We start from the raw sequence: 23959 nt of genomic DNA on the forward strand, positions 1-23959 counted from the left end.
GCTGTGCAGTGTACACTGGGTATGTGCACATGCAGGGAGTTGGATGACAAAGTGTCCATTTGCACAAGCCATCAAAGGAGCTCTCAGCATCCGTTCTTGCTGGCTTGGAAGAGGGCCTGTGCCCTCTGAGGTTTGGCCTGCTGTGTATTTTGTGTTAAGTCTCAGAAAGCTTTCAGATGGGCTGCTATGGTTTCAGTAATTATTTTAAAAGGTTCTCGGCAATATAAAAACAAATCTGTGGAAGGGATTTTAAAACCAGGATGGAAATACTAAGACAAGGGAAAAGTAGAAGCAAAAAGTAATTTGAAACAAACAGAGTCTGCTTTTGCAAGCAGCCCCCCGTGCCCCTCCCAGTCACCTCTTCTGCATGCTGGAGCCAGCCATAGCTCGGCCCAACCTACCCAGATACCGTGGCCAAAAGGTGATCATCTTTCCAGAAGGATCTACCGAGCTTTAAAAGCTCTGCCCAACAAAAACAAAACAAAACAAACCCCAAAGTCCAAGGTGAATTGAGGATAAGAGACTCATTATTCCAGTTCTTAATATACTACCCTACCTGTTTTTTGTTTGAAATGGATACATTTGAAAAACAAAAAGAAAAGCAACAGTGTTATTGAAAACATACTATTTCAGGTGTGAATTTACATGATCATCTAATATCTTGCCAGTGCCGGCAAGTGATGTCTCATTTTAACCCATTTAAAAACAAGTTCAAAATGTTATGTCTCTGCACTATCTGATTATTTGCCTGGTTGGAAGCCAGTAAGAAACTTCTCCTATGACTAGAGGAATATCCTATCCTGCAGATAGAGGAAGCAATAAATTATTGCTATTAAAATATTGTACAGTAAGAAGACTCAAAAACTACATTTATATGGCCTGTACAAAATGAATAGACCAAATAACCACTAAATAAAGTAGATTTAAGGTTGCCATTATCTCTATATTGCTTGATTCTTTGTATTATGCATAAATGCTACTAAATCAGACCATCTTTTTCTCTATTAAAAAGCAGCAGATTTTATAACACACCCATATTAACTGTGTTAATCCACTACTTTCATTGCTACATCAAGAAACGATTGATTTTAAAAACCTAACTTCTTATAAAGATCTATCAGCTCTCCTCAGCTGATGAGAACGACTGTGGTTTCACTGCAGACTTACACAGGCTTTTTCCAGAGAAAGACAGGGTCCAAAAGGAGTGAAGTCAATACATATGATAAATTACATGGACTGCTGGCTCATGCTCCGAGAATAAAGCAGCCTACTGGCAGAGAAGATGAAGAACTCCCTTCCCCTGCAATGCTGAGTCCATCACATGGCTTGCTCTGAGCTGGCCAGCACTTCCCTGCCTCCGAGACTGGTTAAAGGACAAAATGAACTGCTACCAAATGGAAATACATACAGAATGCCTGCAAAGGATCTCCTGCTCTACGTAGGTATCTTGCAAAAAGCAGCTCCAAAGAAAATTAGGGGTTGGGTGGCCACCCTGCAGATCACCACCAGCACGTGGGCCATCCTGGATAGAGGAGCAAAGGCAAGAGGTGTGCACGAAACGCTGGCTGCTTGGCCAGTACAGGGGTGAGCCCTAGATCAGCATCATGGACTGAAACCACACAAGGGAGCTGGAATGGGAGGAGTGGTGCTAATGGGGATCACCAGGCAAGGAGCCTGCAGCCCTGGGCTACTCTTTCAGATTCCCATTTAGGGAGGGACTGGTGGAAAGGCAGATCTCTGGTTTTGGTTTGGGTCTGTGTAAAGCAATAAAAACCAACCCATGGTGCACTGAATGCTATTACATGAGTCATGAGAGACTCTAGCCTTCAGTGTCTAAGCCTATATGAATGCTACACACTTAAGTAGGCGTGCTACTCCTGTTCCTATCACCAACAATTTCCATTTGGTCAAAACTGGAAAACATACTGAGTAACACAGGGATGAATTTTTCTGTTAAATATTTCCAATGCTGCCTTTTGGCAAAAAAAAAAAAAAAAAAAAAAAAAGACATTGAGAGTTACTTGGAAAAGGAAGGAACAGCAAAGAGACGTTTCAGTTATTTTACAAACAAGCTGCCAAAATGCAAAGAGCAAAATCCAAGCAATACAAGTAATTCTTCGCATTTAACCACCATAAGCTAAGTGAAGACTGGAGCACCGACCAACCACAACTACCTTTTAATTCACTTTCTAGAGTACAGCTATAACAAATTTCAACTCAAAACAGCCTTGCAAAGCTGTTTTTATGCACATCTTGGAGCCTGGTCTACTCTTGCAGCAGGACTTGACTGCATGAAATAAAGCCCCATGAGGTGCGATAACACTCAAACAGCAGATTCAGTGTTTACCCCTGGCACTTCAACTGAAGACTCAGCCTTGATGTCAGGGTTATGAAATTTGCACATATGCACCTGGGTACTCACAGGACACATCTGCAGTGGATCATGCCAATTCAAACACCCACAGCCAGGGCGCACAGTTAAGCTGTCCATACTTATTCAAACATTTTCATTGTCCAATTAAAAGCTCCATAATTAAGTACGGTTTCTGAAGACTTTATTTATGACATATGCTTCTTTACTTATTTTGGCAATTACCTAATAGACGACGAAGTATAAGTTCTGTTTTGTATCAGTCTGTGGTTCTTTTAAGCTCAGAGCAATTCTAACATCATATTAAAGACTTCTCAGCCTATGACTTTAGGTTCCCTGTTCTACCTAGAGAGGGATTAAATCCTCTATTTTTGTGTTGGTATACTGCAGCATTCAATAATGTGTACTTGGAAAATGGAAGTAATAGAGACAAATGGGAAGTTACCACGCTGTTCCCAGCACAAAACTCTTACACTGACTGCCCAAATCTATCACTGCCCGGTACTGGGAGGGACTTCATATGAGCTAGTGCCACTAGAACTGGCAGCAGGAGGACACAGATGGGGACAAGTAAGGGGTCCCAGGGTCTTGTAGAGGGGACTTGTTTAAAGTCTGGCACGAGTCAAACCCAAACCAACCAAGGACAACGAAGTAAAAAATACCCTTCTGCTTTCCTCCACAGCCCTGATTATAGAAGTCTTTGCTCCATTTTATTTCACTTTGAAAACAATTTTTTACAGCTGCAGATGGCAAGTACTTAGCTAGTGAGCAAAGAGAAGTTGGAAAGGGTGAATACTAATGGAATGGGTTCTGAAGTCTGATGAGAAAAAGAAAAAAAAGGCAGGGCAATGTCTATCATGGATTAACAACAACCACTAGCCAATATTCCCCCAAACAAAGAGGGAGCACGTTCTACAGTGCCCTTCTCAGAAAGAAACCATGCAACCAGACCATAGGGGTTGCTGTAGCAACCCTGGCTGTCCTGAAGCCAGTGTCATCACTCAAGCCACACTCCAAAGCTGGTAGATCCCACACATTAAAGCAGTATCTCTGCCCAAGTCACTAACAGTTAAACAAAAGCAACTTCATTCTGCTATCTTCATTTTATTTTACTTATTTATACTTCATCCATTTTCCAGGACTTTCAACAACCAAGTTTTCTCATATAGCAAGGTGCCCCAAGGCAATGAGTCACACTACAGGAACACCACTGGCTGGGTCATATCTAAGTGACCGCACATATATCCTCCCCATGCAGGATGCCCAAGGAGCATCTGATTTTTGAGATAATTTGCCTCCACATAAGAGAGCAGATCCAACCAAGCTCCTGATGGTATTCAGAATACAGTTGTTTTTTTGTTTTTTGTATAAAGGGTAGTAGTTTGGTGCTAGAAAAGGTATATATGACTTATCACCCCTGTGAAAAAAACATCGCCACAAAACCAAGAGCAGCCACATACTATCCATTCAATACTTGCATTTCCTTTTTTTTAGCATATACTTAATTGGCAGGTCCTCTTACTCTTTGTGACTGTTCAAATTCATCTTCATTTATGCCAATCCACCAGACGCTCAGAGGAAAAGGCTTCAAGCTGGTCTGCACAGGGCAGCTGCCCTGACACAGCTGGTATTTGGGGTTGGCAGCCAATTTCCCCTTTAATTTCTTTTAGCAAGAGTGGCTGTCCCAGTTGTTAAACCCAAGCTAAAGTCAGCATCACACTTGCTGAATCCTTTAAAACATAACTGAAACTCTGTTCAATCTGTCTGAATGGTTTGGTCAGCTATGTGGGGCAAAACTAAACCAGGTCGTTAACATCTCTTGTTTCCAAGACCAGAATTAGCAATTAGATGTAGAGGTAGGAATCACTTCAAACGTGAGGCAGTAAGCTTCTAGCAAAAAGAACTCTTTTTCAGAACTCATGTAGAAACTCTGCAAGCTTTTGTATCTGGATCAAATCCACAGCTGGAAGGAAGCTTTGTGTTGGTTTTATCAGGTCATAAGACATTATTACCATCATAAAGTCTACATTCTCTCTTCAACTGCAGTCCTGATGACTGGCAATCCTCAAACAAATGATTTTGCATCAATCACCATTTTCCTCTGTATCTGTCAAGGCGCCTGTTATGTGAGCCAAGCCTGCAACCAAATGCTGCTTCAGATGAGCCCTGATCCATCAAAACTTGCCATGAGAAAATTTTGATCAATACAAAGCAAACTGGTTTTACACATCCAGTGTGAAAGTGAAGTTCACCATGATAAAAATGAGCTGTTCTCTGGCTTTCACTCAAGAAAGCAGCACAGCCTAGCTTTCCAGGTATCCCTTTCACACCAGGAGCAGACCTTGTCAGCTACCAGTGATAATTCTATACTATCCCACAGTACACAACAAACTCACTTTAGCTAGTATTGCTACAGTGAAAAGCAGAAAATCTCAAGAAGCTCAGGAGTAGCATGACACCTGCTTTCCCTAGAAAGCAAAGCATGGGATATGATATCATGCATATGATTCAGCGTTCATTGTCTTTAAAAAAACTAACCAGCTTTCATCAATAACCAGCAAAATATAAAGTTAGCCAATGAGGAGACTGGAATACAGGTTGGAAGAGGGCGCATATCATTCCTCTTCCTCTGAGCCACTCCTGGCAGGTATTTGTTTCTCTTCTTCTTAAAAATCTCCAGTGATAGAAATTCTGCAATATTCTTCAGTCATCTATTCTAGCACTTCATTAGCTGTGGGGTTAATGAAGTTTTTCCCAGTATCCCACCCCAGCCTTCACTGTGCAGATTTCAAACGTAATGCTACTTTCTCTAGATGAGGACAACTACAGATTCACGGTGCCTGATTAAACCGTATCACCCATCAGCAGCCCCACCTGTGAAGCCTTAAAACCTTCCACTGCTAACCCTGTGTGACTGAATGAATAAAAAGCACCAGATATGTTAAAAGCTTGTGGGTTTGGTAGAAAATTGGAATAACCTAAGGCGCTTAAATCTGACATTAGGATTAGTGTGCCACATGGGATCACATCAAACTGGCACCGCCATTAATTCCACCATGCAACAACAACAACAACAACAACAACAAAAGGCTTTTGCTAAGAATGAGATTTTGCAACCAACTCAATATAAACAGACACTTTTAATTTAATAGTACTTAAGAATGGTTCTATGCCTTCTGACTGTGATAGGCATTTCACAGCCTGGAGATTACAGACGCTAGAGACCTGTTTCCCGCACTGCTACTCATGAAGTAACACTTCCCCACTCCTCCCCATGCAGACCCCAGGGCTCTGTACCTCCTCAGCAGCTGGAGAGATGCTTGGGCAGAACACGAGGCCTGACAAATTCACTCCAGAATGCACCTGCTGAAGCTAATTAGATCGCAGCAACATTTCCCAGGCTGTACATTCCTGCAAGGAAGAAAGAAACCACCCATAACATTATTAATTGCAAATGGCAGGGACCATGAAGCTTAGGTACATTTTTGCTATGCATTTCTCTGTGTAGGTATAAACTCTGTGTGAGAGCTGGCAGTGTCTAGAGTAAAACTGACTCCATCTAAAGAGGAAAATAAAAGGAAAATACATTGACTGTGCTCTCAATATCAGTTCCTGAGGCAAAAAAGCCCTATTTGTTTACAAACAAATTTGAGATAATTGTCTTGACTTCAACAGAGAGTTGTAAAAGCCACTATAAATGGCAGAAAGGAAGCAGAAAATCCTAAAAACATATGTGGATGGATATGGTGGGAAGACTGGAGTTATCTAATGTTCCTCTTAAAATAGTCATGGTTTGCCAACAAACATTGTAAGGAAAAGGTTTCTACAGTTTAAGCTACAAAAAAAAATGGATGCAAAAGCTGAAACAAATCAGCAAAATAAAAGTAAAAGCAACCTCCTTCAACCTCAGGATGGTTTTAACAGCTAACTACAGAAATGATTCACAGAACTTCCATTCAAGTGAGGGGGGGAAGAGGGGATGGCTGGCAAGATGTCTGTGGGATGCACTGCAAACTGTGTTATAGCAAAAAGACACTCTTGTCCACCTAAGGTACTTAATAATAAACAGCAAAACACCTTTAACAAGCCAGTCAATTTAAAGGAAAGTATAAGAACAGTAACTGCTCAGCATTTTACTTACATTTAGAGATCAAAGTCTCCAGACTTCAAATCCTCACCGGTATGAAACTCATGCCTACACTGTGCGGTGAAATAAAACCCACACGGGGAGCCTGCTAAAAGCTGCCATTACAGTTTGGGTTTGCATGAGCTGGAGTTGCACACCTTAACTCATACTTTCCCTTCTGCAGAAAAGGACAACGCAGTGCTGTGGGCCCACGTGCACTGTGGACACAAAGCCAACTGTACACTGCAGCCCAGCAGCTGAAGGGGAGCAAAGCTGGCTGGTGATTAAAGTGGCATCGTGAGTGTTGTTTGTTCTGTTTATTTGCAGATCTAAGGGAGCTTTAAAGCTTCAGTTAGATGAAATCAACTATCTCAGAATTACCAAGTTTTACACTAATATCTCCCAAGGGAAAGAAACCAAAATAAATCATTAAAAGAAACAAAACATACAGAAAAAGGAATGTTTCTTCCATAGATGTTGTGAACAAGTGCACACACACATTCAGTGAAAGAACAATTTTATTTTCTCGAGCACAGAACATGTCCCCATCTGGTTCCATTTTTTACTACTTTCTTCTTTTGGTTTCCTTCTCTCCTATTCCAACCCATATTTACTTCCTTTTGTTTAGTCTGTACTCTTTATTCCCTCTTCTCTTTTTGCAGATTTCCTTTTTAATTTGTTTGGGAAAGAAACATTCTTGTCCTGACTTTCCTAACACAAGCTGGTGCAGGGGGCCCATCAGGAACCTCCTCTCCCCCTTCCCTCCTGCTGTCCTGGCTGGGCTTGCTCTTGGTACAAGGGGAGAAGCTGGGGGCTTTCTTTATTTAGAAAAGTGTACCAGTCTACTTTTGAATTCAGTTTCAAATACCTAGTATAAACCACCGTGTGGAAGGTCAAATGTATTATTTACAAGCCATTGTACATAGCTTAAAACAACCCCTAATCTGTATGAGATGAACCACTATAAAGCAGGATTAGGTTGAAATTAGAATGACTGCAGTGGGATTTTAGTAAATTGGTTTTAAATTACATTCTTAGTAATACAGAGCTGAAGATTAGAAATCTTAATAGAGCAGAAAGACTGCTTTGGGACAGAACTGTGGCACTTCTTACCAATCACGTTAGATTCGCAGAAGCAGAGGGGCCCAGCAAAGGCCAGAGACTGCTGCTTGCAAAAGTCTAAAGCTCAAAAATTAGCAGCAAGCTCCACAATGCTGCCCAGACACCGGGCCCTGCAATTTCCGAGTAAGAGCATCTTTGTCCCTGATGTGGGCTACATGCACATCCTGTGCCACTTCCTCTACCCCCATACTCTGCCAGGAGCATGTGCATCTGCAACGGGCTGGGAGGTGGTTCTCACCTCTGGGATTCATCTCCACAGGGTTCATCCCATATTATGATCGCTGCTATAGGGCCCATGAAAGCCAGGCTGCAGCCAGTTTAACCAGACTCATGGGATGAAGAACCATGTTTTTGCTGAAGTTCATACACACAAGAGAAAAGATTTCCTTCTTTCATTCATTTCTAGGGATCTCTCCCATTAGAACGAAGGGAGGTTAGAGATGGAGAGCTACACAGTGACTAAACCAAACCTCCACTGCAAGATTTATTTCAGATCCTGTAAAGTACTACTAAAATACTCCATATTCTGTCATCCTGAAGTTGATCTTTTAACTTTCACTTCAACTTCATGTTCAGCAATTTTAATTAATCACAACTTTTTAGTAACATTTCACAATAATGAATGTGTTTTTGCATAGGGATACGTACATCCCTCTGAACGTGCTCGCTGTGAGAGCTCAGAGTGCTGCAGCACCAAACCAGGGTATTTCCTGCCCAACACAGGACACTCCCAGGCCAAAAAGCTTCCAGCACAGCAGGGCTGAGATGGAACTCCTCAACAGATGTCGCAAAGAGTGAGAAAAAGCTTTAAAAAGAGACTACATCAGTAAAATCAAATAGAACAGCTTTAAACTCAGTACCAGCCAAAATGAACAAAGTTCCTGCTGTAATGAAAAGTATTAACTTGTTTAAAAAAAAAAATAATAATAAAAGAATCAACCAGTCATCCAATGATCATATCAGTATCTTTGAAAAGTCAGAGATATTCTTTGTGTTTCTACTAGGATTCAGCTCCACGCCACCATCAAATAGCAAGGCAGGCTCCCAGCTTCTCACAAACTCACAGAAAACCTTCTTCCTATTTTTGCCTTTGTAAGACCCTGCTGCAAAGCTCACCTTGCCCGCTAGCTGCTTACACAAGTGCCATGTTTACGGCTTCTTAGCTCCCCACCCCACCAAAACAGAGAAAATCTACACGTGGAACTTCCCACTTAGGATGGTTAAAAGGCATTTTAGAAAGACTAACCTGTGCTGTTTGAATTTGGTGGAGGTCATGGAGCTCTGAACTTCCCCAGTCGCTTCAATCTCATTTCCTGCAGAGCAGCACATGACCCTACACTTCCTCACTGCACCTTGCTACACTTGCTTCATTTACTTTTTAAAACCCAATGAAGAAGCTGTCTCATACAGCATGTTTAAGAGACCTCTGCTCCCATGACATGTCATTGTTCAACCACTGATATTTCTGCATATGCAGAAAGAGCCCTCCTCCATTTCCTTCTGAGTCACTACACAATTCAATGGCCCTTTTTGTACTACTTTTGTGTATTAATACCAAATCCTAAATGTGATTCTATTACAGTATGTTCAACTCCCACCTCCTTCTTACAGAGGAAAAAAACTCAACAGTGGAGAATGTAATTACGCTGCACTCATGGGAAATTGTAGTCCAAGGTATTCATTGACCACGCTGTCAAAGGGGTAAAGTATTGACATATCTACTTTGAATAGTTGTAGTTAGTGTCAATTTCTAGAAATATTTTTCATTAGAACATGGCAAACAATTTTCACAGGAGTTCCAGTCCTAAGGGAAAGGGCTTATGGCAAAGATTCTCTTCTCAGTAGTATGTATCCACATACTGTCATTTAAGGAGGGGACACACGGGTCTGAACATAGATCATGAAAAGATAGATGGTAAAGCCATGGATCAGATGACTGCGTTTACAAAGTTAGTCTATAACTGGAATCAAGGAACTGATCTAGCCTTCAGAAATTAAGACTTTTTGATTTTTCTTTTTTAATCCCTGCTATCATCACTGTCAGTCAGTCAGCAGGGAACAGCTGCTTGCACAAACCCAGCCTCAGTGCTACCAGGCTGCAAAGCAAACCCACAGCTAACACAGAGAAGCCCAAAGTGAACCAATACAGGATACTTCTGTGCATGTTGTTTGATGCATTTTACACAACTTCAAAGTATATTACGAGATCTCCACTAAAAATGTCATCTTCTAAATTGAACTGTGCCAGATGAAGATCTGGTTGTTGTGAACTGCCTCCAGTTACCACCACCCAGAGGACACCTCCTGGCCTGCTCCCCACAGGCTTCTTGCTTCAACCAAACAAGTCAAATGAGCTCCAGTTCCTTCTATTTGTGGTTAATCTGACCAGTTCTGACGGAAAATGAGAGGAAACAGCTTGCAGGAATCCTCCTCCCCACAGAGAGGTAGAAGGAGATAGCTGTGGCAAAGAGGCAGCAACAAGCAGTGGGCCTTCATGGGCTGCCAAGTTCTGCACTTCTGCTACAATGACCATGGAAGGACAATTCCAACTTCCCTGCAAGCTGACAGAAACCATAGAAGATACAGATGCATGTGAAGGGACAACCTCCAGAAAGGAAGCATAACAAGTTAAGACCAGTAAAAGCCTCTCAAATTTAAGGAACTACTGCAGCTACATATTGCACAAATCACATCTGCCTAATAAATGACATATGCATTTTAAATGCAAATATGCAGAGGAGACCCACACAAAAAGAAATACGCAAATGAAAGAAGGACTACTCCACGAGATGGGTGGAGAGAGACTTTTTGGGTGCACAGAAGCCTACTTGTGCATGCATCTCTGAGCTCCTGTGGTTGCAGACCGAGTGCACGTTCAAATGTGTCCACAGATGCACCTGCTCTGCCCTGATTTACAACTTTGGGCAAACTGGCCAAAGAGAGATCAGGGCATTATTTACACTGGAAGACACTTGAGAGCACCGTGAGATGCATGCTGCTTAAGCACTTTCTGGCGCTGAGCACGCAGAGCCATAATATGCTGGACCCTAGGCTTCAGAGGCACAGAAGGGAAGTTGAAGAGTTCAGGAAGTCACTGTGTTTGTTCATAACACACTGCTTCATTGTACTCATCTTCAGCTGCTCGCCCAGCAGCTCCTGGGCTAACAGTTGTCACTGACAAGAGACAGTTTATTGCTCCTTCTTTCAAGGGGCTATGTTTACAAAAATCACTTTTAACATGTTAACGCTGCATGAAGATCGTGACACATACTGCACCATCCCAGAGCAGTGCTTGGAGCCTCTGATGGGGCAAATGTAGTTCTTTACTCCCCTGAGTACTCCTCAACACATTGTTTAAGATGCAGGGAATGCATTTGCTCAGCAAGCAACTCCTAGCCATCTCCTTTTTAAGCCATACCCAAGCAAAGTGTCTTCTGAGGGTTTCACTCCAGCCAGAGCACCTCATTGTGGCTCCATGGTCTTCACTGTGGCTGCACATGGCAGGTCTGTGATACCTGGGGGATTCACTGAGCCCACACAGCCCCCACAGAACCTGCTCCGGTAAAGTTCTCAGTGCCTGAGCCACCAGGAACACCAAGGGATCTGTCAGCTCTGACCACAGAACACTGCAACAGGAAGGAAGGCAAATAAAGTCCTCTGTCCATCGGCCATTTACTTCCCTGTCCTTGTCACAGATGAGAAATCTGTAGACTGGCACCTTTTGGAGGACTGTATCCCCTCTGGGATTTCTGTTAGCTCTATTAAGTGCTAAGCCAACTGCTCGAAGTTGATGCTGCATCGCACTTCATGTTCACACGAGACAAAACCACTAAATCTTCTGAGTGGAAAGCCCACCTGAACCTCTTCCTTTTGCACACCTGGGTTACTAATGAAGATACACACATAACACTGTAAATGGAAAAAGTTGTTTTTAAGATTCTAAATTGACTCCTCATCACTTGTGACTGACTGAATCCAGCAGTGACTGATTTACCAAAGAGGACCACCCCAGCAGCAATAGTAAGTTGCACAGTGACCTGACCGATTAACTACACCAGGATGCTGATGGTTGTGCCTGTAGGGCCTTTTACACAGATAATTTGCTGTCCTGTGCCAGCACTGGGGTTTAGAAAGCATCCATGGGCTCTGAGGTTTAGGGCTTAGATTATAAACTTGCACAGCTATATCTCAACACATTTGACGATTCGTGTCCAGGTGATACAGGCTAATAGAGTATGCTGAATGCCACGATTCAAACCCATGCACATCACTGGCCTTACAAAAAATGGGCACTATCTGTTATATGGAATCTCGCTTCCCTCACTGATATGGCCATATCTGTATACACACACAACAGTGGGTACTGTGAAGAATGTTTTCCATCTGGTACCTGTCACCAACAAATACAAGCTATTAACATCCCAGTGACTGGGCAATATAATCTGTACTGCTCCTGACCTCGAACGGGCCTAACACCTGTGAGCACAACAGTATATAGTCATATGGAGCTGCTAAAACAACTACAAAAATCCCAAATCTGCTTGCCAAATCACAAGAGCTCAGCAGTAACGCAGAGGTGTTCAAACTTCAAAGCAGGAGCACAGTCAGCAAGAGTTTGTTGAAAGAATTACAACGAGGCATGGAAACTGGGACTTCTCAGTAGCATGTAATCCCTGCTGTTTCCATTTCCTCTTCCTCATTATCAGCACAGACGGGGGCTGAAGATTAGTAAACAGTGGGTGTTTAGGGTGAATTAGAGCATGTGTGATATAGAGCTCGCTATCCTGGTGGCATCAGCGTGACTTCGCAAAGAGGCATAAATATTTAATGGTGCCCACTATGTCTCCTCAGAACCACAGAATATTAGCATGTTCCTTAGGGTAACAATGATGGAAGAATCTTATCAGATTAAAAAAAAGAGAGAGAAAAGGGACTCTATCTTGGCCTTCCTTTAAGACATGAACAAAATCTTACGGCCAAAACTTCCCTCTCCATAGCCATCTGTGGGGAAGATGAAGGCTTCTCACACTGCTCCCGTCCTGTCTAATACCAGAAACAAACTCTGGGACAAAATCCTTAATGCAAAGAAACTCCCTACTTCTGAATACAGGAAAAAATAGTTCCAACCAGCTAGGGTATTGGGTTTTTACAATCATTACATCTAGATGACAGATGCAAGGGCAAGCAAACCAGTAGCACAATTAGAAATGATTCTACATTTCTTTAAGCATTTACTTTTGAAGTGGATTCTCTTCTTTGCCCACAGCTATAAGGAACAGTCTTAGAAAAGATTTTCTCCCTTCTCACACCCCAAAACTTATTCCAGCTGTCATTTTAGGTATTAAAATGCCATTACCATGTGACTAACTCTGACAAAGAACAATACTTTCCTATGTTGACCTATTAGCAATTTTGAAGAGGAATCTGGAAAAAGTAGGAAAATTCAAAATTATTTTCTTTTCTGCTCTTGTTCTCAAGTCCACGCAAAACTAACTGCTGTGTGTGAGAGATGTTACATATTCAGCTACTGCCCTTGTTTGTCACAGGTTATCCTTTCATAAGACATCCATGTAAATAAAAGCCATCACTAAGAAAACACAAAATGCCTAGAAATGCCTACAGATTTCTTGACTTGACTGAGAACTACTAAACTGACAAACCATGCTCTCAAGGTGATTTGCTTGTCCGACCCCCACTGCCCCTGGCAGTACTGATATTAAGAAACTCCTGAGGAAGAGTCCTACACTGCTTCCTTAATTAGGATAAAGCACAAGATAAATCTGTAAGAAGTTAAGTATTTTGTAGAAGTTTCTTCACATTGCTACAGAGAATTCAAATAACTACTTTGTCCAGAGGAACAAAAACAAACAAGCAAACTCCTAATAAAAGGAATGTTACTGCTGGCTGCTAATAATACTCAATTTCACTTAATACCTCATTTCTCAGTTCGTGGCCTTTTCACACAATAACCTTGAGACTTGGCTTCCCTTAGACTTGATCAAAGAATATGAGATTACACAACAGACACACAAACAGAAAACATTTGCTGTCTTTCCAAAGGGTATTTTCAACAATTTTTGCCCAGTAAAAGCTGCCTAGCCATTTTTCCAGAACAACGTATTACACCTCACCAGAGGCATGCCTACTGTCTAATTATCTTTCTCAATATATGAACACTCCTATGACAGTGATATTATAAGATATTTATTATTAAGCAATTTGTCTTCAGCTATTAGCATGAATGTCAAAGTTTATGAAGCTTCAGGTATGAACCATATGATGAAGAGTTTTTATATACGTGGTTATTTCATTAGAAAATACTGTTTCAAAAACCACAGTTAAATTGAGTAATACTTCATACTCAGTTTCCCGTCAGCATTTGTGCACATGCACACACACACAGGGGAACAAAGCAAAATAAATCTGCACCACCTTAGAAATCATGATCTGCTACAGCAGCCACACATTTTAAAGCCACAGAAAGAGCATTTTCTGATGAGACCAGGTTTCCATCTGACACGGCCATGCAGTATCAAAGTTTCACTCCTGTACCAGGCCTACATTTTCTCTCAAAATAGGGAACCTCCCTATGGAAAGCACCTAATGTCTGTAGCTAAAGGTGCTTGCGTGAATTGGAGCTTAAGCTATAAGTTTCAGATTATTAAAATGCATGACAAACTATTATTTTGAAAAATAAATAAATAATAATAATAACAAAATCTGTGAAAATTGCTCTTAATTTCTGAATTTTTAACATTTGATTTCTTAGGGAGATTTTGCCTAATATTTTTAATTGTAAGTCAAGACCCCTTTTTCTCTTGATCATCTGTTCAACGCGTGCAGTTGTGAATCAGAGCAACCAGCTTCATTTTTGAAAGAGGCTTACTGCTTTCATCTAATTTATTTCCTCCTTTATGTTCTGAATGCTCATAATAGAAGCACTGAAACTTTGTCATTGCCTACAAAATAGAAAGGGAGCTAACAAGTAGCAGGCTAATACAGGAGTATTTACTGGCATTATTACAGTGGAGTAAAGACCTACATACAATGTTACAGGAGCAGCATCCTTCCCGAAGCTCATGTCTGTTTCTTTGTTTTGTTGTTTGTTTTTTAAGTAAGTCCTCATGAGCAGGAACTTCAGTCCAGTTCTTACATTTTTCCCATGGGCAGTATTTTCCACATCAGGAGCCTCTAGATGCCAAATATAGACACAGATCAGAGTCTGTACATACTTTCTGGGTGATTATAAAACAGTACCAGCTCCTCTGCTGTGTAGCGGACGAGACTTGTCACTCTTTGCATAGGTCCAAGTGCCAGCAGCTCCTTACTGACCAGAGCTGCGCCCAAGGAGAACAAGATCACATCATATACAAGATGGGATCATGGATTTTTCTTCCATTAATATTTAATCAAAATAGAATGCTCACCCAAGAATTAACAGGAGAAAGGTAGGCTCAGTTTACGAATATGTATACCCACTGCTTGCCATACTCTCATTTAACTATCATCCGTGCTATAACTAGGAATTAATGGAGTTTATCACTATGAATGAGGAGAGCATCAGCCAAGCTAACAGGGAATTTCAGGCTCTATGAGAGGCACATAAATATGAGCCTTGAGCCTGAAGCTCCCTGCTTGCTCAGGAAGGTCAGTGCTGCTGCTCACTTACATGCAATGGGCAGTGCAGGGACCGCATTCAGGAGAGCTCACTGTGCCTAGTGATCCTGGAACCATCAGGGTGCAGCACCAACCCACGTCCATCACCCGGCTGCTCCACAGTGCATTCCAGCCTGAAGTTGCTTAATGTTGTTTTGGGCAGGAACCATTGTAGACCTAGGACTATCAACTTATTGCAATTACAATACACAAAAACTGATAGAAAACAGTCATGTTTATTTCCAACTCACCAGGCTTAGAGATAGATCGCTGACCTAAAAGCTCCCAGTACTGCTACAACCCAGCTGCTGTCAGGAGGCTGCACCAACCAGATACAAAGTAGCCCCTCTGCCTTACATGGAAGTCAGGATAAGCCCCCGGGTTCAATAGCTGAGCGTACAAGTGGGGGCAGCAGTTTAGTGCTCTAGCTTCAAACAGCAGAAATCCTACAGAAGGCTATATAGAAGGCCATAACTGCACTTTTAATCACTTCTAGTCATTTTGGTGAAGCCACCTGCCTGTGGGCCATGTCCCAGCAGAGCCAGCCTGTCATAGAGCAGGACCATCAGGCAGTGCAGGGAGGTGATGCTGTGCACCACAGCACACTGCACGAGCCCGAAGGTGCTGATGCAGCCACCTCCTGTGCTGCCAGCAGGGGCTTGGCTATGGCAGCTGTTACACAGGCTGTTTGTTCCTGCTTCAGGTTCCACTGTTAGCAGTTTGGAGCTAGGTAAACTTTGTGACATATTATCTTCAGGCCTTTTGCTGCTAACTGGGACAGTTCTCACAACTTTTAATGAGAAAGTTAGCGCACTGCGGTGCTCTTGGGAATGCTGGTTTTGGAGACCTTTGAACACAACAAATCAACTACTTCCATAATTATATTCTTAAGAACAATTTTAAAAGCCCCTAATTTTACATCAAGCACAATTCCCTAGTGACAGGTCAGAGATCCTGCACTGGTGTGCATCACAGAAAACTCCAGTGCTACCAGAAGCACACAATCTGTTGAGAAACAAAGGAACCAGGACACACCAGAACTAAACACAGAGAAATGAAACCATAATCAGTGAGAATTTTACTATATAGAGCTGAGGTGCATTGCAACAAATGTGCCTGCGGACAGTAGTTCCCCCTGCTCCAAACAGTCACACATGACAGTGATAGCCCAAGCCTTTAGAAGATGTTGAGGCTGTGGAAGCCTTGCAGCAGGAAGAAAGCTATCCTGATTTCCAGAAATAAGCATCCAGCCCTGCCTGAGGGAGCAATGCCACACACGTGTCAAAGGGACAACAGCCTGTGGAGCCAGGGAAGAGGTGCCCTGATGCTATTCAGGACAGTCCTGTCCCAGCACTGCCATCCTGCAGTGACCTTACATCATACCAAGGGCACGATGGGACTGAGGAGTGCAACTGCCTGCCATTTCACAAGCTCACTGGTAGGGTTTTTTAGTCTCTTCTCACTTCCTAGGGCACGGAGTCATGCTTAGCTATGAAATGGCAGTGGGACACTTCCTTATCTCTTCTAGATAAAAGGAAGAAGGTAAAAATAAGCTATGTTCTTTTTACTTTCCCTTCTTGCAGGGTTTTTCCGTTGTGTTTTTATCTGCTTCTCTGCATAGCTGACAGTGGAAGGCCTTGGGAGCTGTTATAACACCATAGTATACAACCACTAGTTCTTTAATGCCCAATCAGCCTCACTGATTAGCAAACAGACAGCGGACAAACACTCTTGCAAGAGGAATAAAAGCTCCTAGCCTAAGCAAAGAGCGGTGTTATACCACTTTTACTGTAAGCAACTGTAAACTCTGTTACTGCTCCTAAGAGGAAACTTTCCTGGCAAACTTTTGAAGTAACAAAAAGCAGAAGACAACAATGACAGTTCTTTCCCCTGGAAGCACAATGTCCCTCAGTGTTCTCATTTAAGTACTGTGCATGATGACATCCAACTGGCTTTTACCCTGCAATTCACTCGCATTACCAGGGGTGTTCTGCCAAACAACTGGCACATTTTAGAAGACTGAAGGAGGAACTTTGCCAGTTCATCAGTTATGGAATATCCCATTTTCTAGTTCCCTATAGCAGCTAATGTCTTCCTCCAACTCCAATCAGCATGCACAAACGTGTGTACAAAAGGAAAAGAGAAAGTTACAGTAAGTGCTGGAGATACCAAGCCTGTAAAGATCTGCTAGGAAAAGCAAAAACAAACGATGAGGAATTAAGTATTGCTCTGGATTCTCTTAAGGGAGCAAGTAAGAGTAAGTATGCAATAACTTTTCAGAATAAGATTCTTCACTTTGAAGAGCACTTAGAGAATTGAAATTTAAATTCCAAAATCCTGCATTATTTACTTCAATGAAGTTACCCATTCAGAATATTTCTAAAACAACCTTGGGACTAAAGAATGCCCTAAACAGCATAAAAGCAGAACTTGTACCTGAAAAATCCAGTAGGAAAGTCAACAGGAGGATTATTTCCTTGTAGCTTGCCGCTTGCTCTCTAGTATGAAACAAAACTTTAGGACTGCCTCTATTTAAGATTTTCTGGTTCCAATACAACACCACAGCTGCTGTCAAACAAAGCTGTATGCTTAATACCTTACTCTCAGTTTCAAAGTAGCAACAGTCTGGGGTGGCTGGAAAGTGTATTCTGGTAGGCGCTGCCTTGATGGCCTCAGATGAACTATATTGTCTAACACTGACATACTTGTACATATTCCTTCCCAGTATATTGCTATCATCTGAATATCATTTCATCCTACTGGGATAGAAAATGCATTTTACAGAACATTAAGAAAATGCAACTCTATCTCAGAAGTCCTGAATCTAAAGCAAGATGTACGACTATAAAAAAAACAAACAAGGAGCATGTACCTGAATGGAGATTCAGATTAAAAGGTCAATACATTGAGTCACGCAAACTCACTATGTGCACGACCAAGGGCTTTGTTTACTTGCAACATAAACAGAACACCCCTTATGGTTTACATTTGATACTTCCTTTAAAAACAGCCTCAAGTAACTTCAAATGTGAAAGTAAGGAAGAAAATCCCCTATTTCTGTTTTTCGCTGCATGGAAATACAAAACAAACAAACATTTGGAAATATCCTGGGCCTCTTGCTTTGTCCAGAGGAGGCTCTCAGCAGCAAAGTGCTTTGTAAAAACAATCTGCCCCCGTCTGGAACACTTTTGATGAGAACAGGCTGACATGAAGTTCAGCTTGTAACCAGCATGCTTGATCTTCTGCAGGGACTGTGCAGGAACTCCCCTGCTCTTGCAGGGACTGCTGGAGATGTGGGACAACCCAGAACAGAACAGGAGACACTCCACTGAAAAAAGCCAAAGCTTGGATGAGGCACGAGTTAGAGAAAGCCTGATAAGGGCAATCTCAGTTGGCACCAGTGTCCTTGGGCCCTACAGTGCTGCCCCAACACCTCCCAGCACTCACCTGTCCCCAGGCTGCTGGGGGACCAGAGGGCTGTGCAGAATACCTGGTGTACTTCAGAGGCCATCAGACAGCGAGCTAGCGGGGCTTCAGCCACTGTTCTCACACCAGAGGTCACCGATTTAAGGCACTGAATCTCAGACTTCACTGTTCACATTGCTGCTTTAAAAAAATAAATAGATAAACAGAAGAAAGAAGAGACTGGAAGCTCAGGAAAACTCTTATTTTGCCTTCTTGCGTCAGGGAACAGATCTGAGCCACTAACAGAGACTATAATCCAGAAGGACACCCTATTTCCTGTAACTCATTTTATCATTTTAATTCCAGAGAACAAGTATGTCACAGATTGCATTTTTTACAGATTTAATAACACTGCATTCACCATTTTATGGATTCTCACTCACAGAGATCTTTCAACCAGCAAAGCAGAGAACAAGACCAGAGCAATCTGAAAACAAAATCAAAGCCTGGATCAGAGAGCTCATTACGCAGTCTGTGACTTAATACCCAGAACTGCAGGGGATTAAGTCTGCTGTATTCCTTGAAGGTTCTGTGGGAAGGAACTCGTGCTGCTAACCAAATCCCACTGTGTGCTGACAGCGTTACATACCCGTTACACAGAACCCAGCTCTGGGCTACCCACACCAGCACGCTCTCCTTCACGGGGACGGTTCCATGGCTGAGAAACCTCGAATTCCCAGCTGCTCACTCTCTGGATTTAAAGAAGCTGTCCCTAACACAGAGGACAGCTTGCTGCATACAGCCATATCAGAGAGCGTGGCTAACCTGTGACATGTCCCAAAGCCCCCACACCTGCTCTGCTCTTTCTGCCCATCTCTGGGCCCAGACAATCCTGCTCTGTGTGGCTGGCAGCTCAGCTGTCAGGGATCAACCTGACACAGCCCTCCCCACAGCCTGCCAACAACACACGTGCTAGCTGCACAGCACGCTGCTGTGACAACACAACACATTATTGTGCCTCATTTCTATGACTTAAAGGATTTCCTGACCTCCCATGCCTGCTGATGCTCTCTTGAATAGCTTGATACCTGTGTCAAGCAAGTTAGAAAACCTATCTGTTGTTGCAGTGAACAAGCAATGGACAGATCTGCAGAATGATGCAAGGCTCTGCTGACTGCTAGCTATACTTATGTAACTCAATAGCTTCACAGCTGCAAATAATTAACAGATGACCTGTGTAAGTGCTAGACAAATACAGGGAGATGGAAAAGGAGAACCCTGCTTCATCTCTTCAAAAAACGAGCTAGCAAAACAGGAATAGGGATTTTAAACAGATCTCCTATGATTCTCTTTTTCTTCTCCCAGCAGAATTCAAACTCAGCATAATGAATTCAGCATAAATCTTATAACTGAAGATCTGAATGGAGCCTTGTTCGTAGCATTTGGACTTGGAACACAGATGCAGTTAACTCACTGCTTAACATCTTCTATCGTAGTCTCTAAAGTACCGATCTGTTTCCTCAGCTTCCACGTTAGAAAAACAAAACCAGCAACCTTTCTTCAAGCGATTTGTTTTTTTAAACAATGAGAGATTCAAACCTGAATTCAGCACACGACTTTCTCTGCTCTTGTCCTCTCTTAAAAAGAAGACCTTAATTGTTACGCAGCAAACTGGGAATAACATCACACGCAAAAAATTTCCTTTACAGCTCTTTATTTCACAAATTCTTCTCCAGATCTCAGTGCTGCCTGAGAAAATGTAATTAACTGTTTGTATAAAAATCCCTCTAAGTGGCAGATTATATACCTATATGTACACACACACATTATGTTTTGGGGGGAGAGGAGGGGTTGCTATTCTGTTGTTCAGCAATTTGAAAGCAGCTGCATAGGGCAAGAAGTTTTTCTGTTTAACCGTAAAGTCTTTTAGCTGCAATGGCACCAGCCCACTAGTCAGGAGATTTATGATCCTTTCCCAGCACTATTACTGACACACTGCTATGAGACTTCAGGCAAAGCCATTTCCCCACACTGTGCTTCTCTACTCACACTGCTTTTAGAACCCTTTATTCACACTTTAAGGCCATTTTCAGATATTCTGAGATCACTTAGTCCCATATATTCTAGAGGACAGCAGTCTGCTCCACTCTGCCCATTCCTCACAGCAACAGATCTCAGTATTGAAGCACAGCATTCACCAAAAACACTAATGAGGAGTAGGAAGAGGGAATCACCCCACTTCCTGACATTATCACAAGGGAAACATGCACAAGCTATTTGGGGCCTGCTGAAGCTGCTAGGAGCCTCTATATTACTTCCCATTAAAGAGTTCCCTTTAGTTTCCGTAGCAGAAGAGATGCTGCAGTTCAGAGGAGGTCCCTCTGGGAACACATGCGCAGAAGCCAGGAGTGCTGCTCACCCGGCCTCAGCCCTAGGAGGGAAGTAGCAGCAGCTACACATGCAGGGTCAGAGCAAAGACCACGGGTACCACAGAAGCAGTTTAAATGTTGAGAACGGCAGTAGTTTAAGAAGGTACAAAGAGAAACATTTTAACTTCAAACCATACTAATGTGCAATTGGATCCAAACCTAGATGATTCCTAAAGGGGTTACAGCAGAGTTTAGAGTTACAGAACAGATTCTCAAAGTGCTCCTTGTGCTTCCCGTCCATCTCCTTCCAGGAACAAGGAAGCTTTCTATTCTGAACGCCTTTGATCTCAGATTTCGATGAAACTGCTCCCCTGCTGCCCATGCCACAGCTTACCGGCACTGCACTGCAGTGACCTGTGCTGGAGGGGACCCAAGCACAGCTGCTCTGTGAGGCCTGCACAGCTGAGCAGCACCAGCCTGAAAGAGCCCTCATCTCCAGGGTTAATTCTGCTAGAAAAATGTTCATCTTTTCCCCATGCAGACTTCACCCACAACACAGCAGCAGCTGCATACTACTTGCAAGGAGTCACAATAGAACATTAAGAGTTTATTAACTTCCTAGACAGAACTACACAGAGAGCTGACACTACACAAAAGCACACCACCACCACACGGATCACTGACAGCATCCAAAATATTTTAAACAAATCCTGATAAAATGTTTTGGTTTTGTTTGTTTTTAACTAAATTTAGTTTTTAATAATCCCTTTTTTGGGGGGGAGGGGAGGATTTGCTGCCCAACAGTTCTGCAGTCATTACTCAGCAACTGATGGATTTCCATGTATACACCTGTGAGGCCAGAAGCTAACTAGCACACAGGTAGTTACACAGTCAGCAGCACCAAAAGCAAACGGCTCTCATGAAGATTTCTGGCCACCTCCAACATCCTCACCTTTCTCCCCATATAAGGAATGCTGCCTCCACCCTCCCCAGCTCAAACACAGCTGGATCCATGGGTTCCAAACCAGGAGACCTGCCCATCCCTCACAGTGGTGGATGCCATTGGCCAAGTGTCAGAATGCACCACATGAAGAAAAAACATTTGCATTAGAGCCAAGAATAAGAGAAGTCTGCAGAAAGAACACAGAAGCATTTCACTAGATCTGAACTTTCACAAGGTTTCGTTCTGTTCTGAACTTGCCACAATTAAGACATTCATGTTGGCAAGAGCATAAACCGTCAAGAAATACCCGCTACCCTTGCAATTGTTTCCTTATTTCTCAGAGTTCCCAAGCATAAGTCAATTATACAGATGGAGATTCAGTGTAGTAAGAGCACAGAACATTTCTAAAGGCTATTCAGAGACAATTTACAAACGTCATGCCTATATACACACATACATCCCAAGAACATCAAGTGTGCTGTGAAAGAAAACCTATGAATTTCTGCCCTCATTTATCAGACAACACCAACATGCCATCTTTTCCTCCTCCAAGAAAAGCCTGGTGTTCATATTAGTGAAGCAGAAAGCAAATGGCTGTAAGAACTCATTGCAGTCAGTAATAGAGAGAAATACTGAAAAGCATTTCCTTTACAAAGCTATCAGCATTGCCACTCAGCAACCTTCACTGACAAGGCTGGAGGGAACCTGATATGAGGGCTGCAGATAGGAAAATGTTCTTTTCACTCCTCTAAAGTAAAACTTCAATTTCCGCCTCTGCTGCATGAGACAAAGCATTAATATCCTGATGCAATGTTGTAATAACTCTGGTTTTCTCAAAAATATAAGAAAACACAAACAACAGCTACAGCAGTCTTGTAGCAGCACAACCCCACAGCCAACATCTTGCTGCCTGACACCACCCAGAGAGCAATGCAATTTCAGTAGAGATAGAAGGCAGCAGCATCAGCCAGAGAGACACAGGTGCTATCAGAGCAAGAGGCAGCCCAGGCTAGGAGAGCCACTCCTCTTCCCCTCTCCTTTCAAGGCAGCATTACCCTGGACTGCTGAACCCATCAGCACACCCTACAGATAACTGTGGCACAGAACAAGGGCAGGTGAGCAGCAGAAGGAGATAAAGGAGGGCAGGAACAGCAGCCACTCAGCTCTGCTGTGAGCTTCCTAAGTACACCCAGTCAAATCCAGAGACCAGCTAGGGACAGCACACCCCCCATCATTCCCAAGGAAGCAGCCGCGGGAACATTGGTCTCTATGTGAGGAGCTGCAGGGCCATCCCATGCACAGGGATGGGCTAAGGGCAATGTACTACTGGAGGTCAGAGGGTACTGAGAAGCCCAGGACACACACAGCACCAGAGGAGCTAAAAGCAGCATTTCTGGAGGAGCAGTAACAAGGGCTCAGAGACACAACCTCCCGGTCTTATGCTTGTTGCTATCACCCTTGCTAAACAACCCTTCAACGATCTGCATGTAAGCGTGTTCTCCCCACTCACTGCCTTCTTGTACTCTTCCTGGACCGCCCTGTCCCTCCCTCCCCTCACGTGCTCCAGCAGCACAGCAGTAGCTGCATTTCCTTCTCACGCGCTCCAGGCCCCGCTCTAGTGGAGAGGAGCGCACAGCAGAGGGTCCTCTGAGCTCCAGCAGGAGCAGCACCACCATACACACCTTTGCCCAGTGCATGAGATGGGGACAACTTTCTCCACAGCCACGCTGCCAGCACAGCCACCTCTCACACCCTTCCTTAAGCCAGGGCTGCTCAGCTTGGTGCCTTCAAGTGGTGAGAGCAGGATACTTCCACAAAAACTCCAAGCCTTGCCCGTGGACAGGGAGAGATGGAGGTGGAAGAGGGCAGCACACAGGGCGTGAGTGAAGAGCAGAGATTGCTGCCCACACTCTGGAGGCCAGGAAGGCTGAGAGCAGCCCCCAGTAACGGCCCTTTCTTTAAGGGAA

At 43.1% G+C, this 23959-nt stretch overlaps 1 protein-coding gene across 4 annotated transcripts in view; it reads right to left on the reverse strand.

Moving 5' to 3' along the window:
• The window catches only part of WIPF1 (WAS/WASL interacting protein family member 1), a 49179-nt gene that overhangs the window by 24335 nt on the left and 885 nt on the right, over positions 1-23959 (reverse strand). For 2 of the 4 annotated variants that reach the window (XM_072342301.1, XM_072342300.1), the window contains exons 2-3: positions 18723-18878; positions 5669-5782 (exon numbers count right to left, since the gene is read on the reverse strand). The gene's annotated coding sequence lies outside the window, so the exon portion shown is untranslated. The remainder of the gene's footprint in view (positions 1-5668; positions 5783-18722; positions 18879-23959) is intronic. The other 2 variants (XM_072342302.1, XM_072342298.1) reach the window with 1 other exon arrangement.

This window comes from Excalfactoria chinensis, chromosome 7 (assembly GCF_039878825.1).
Source record: "Excalfactoria chinensis isolate bCotChi1 chromosome 7, bCotChi1.hap2, whole genome shotgun sequence".
Taxonomy (NCBI): domain Eukaryota; kingdom Metazoa; phylum Chordata; class Aves; order Galliformes; family Phasianidae; genus Excalfactoria; species Excalfactoria chinensis.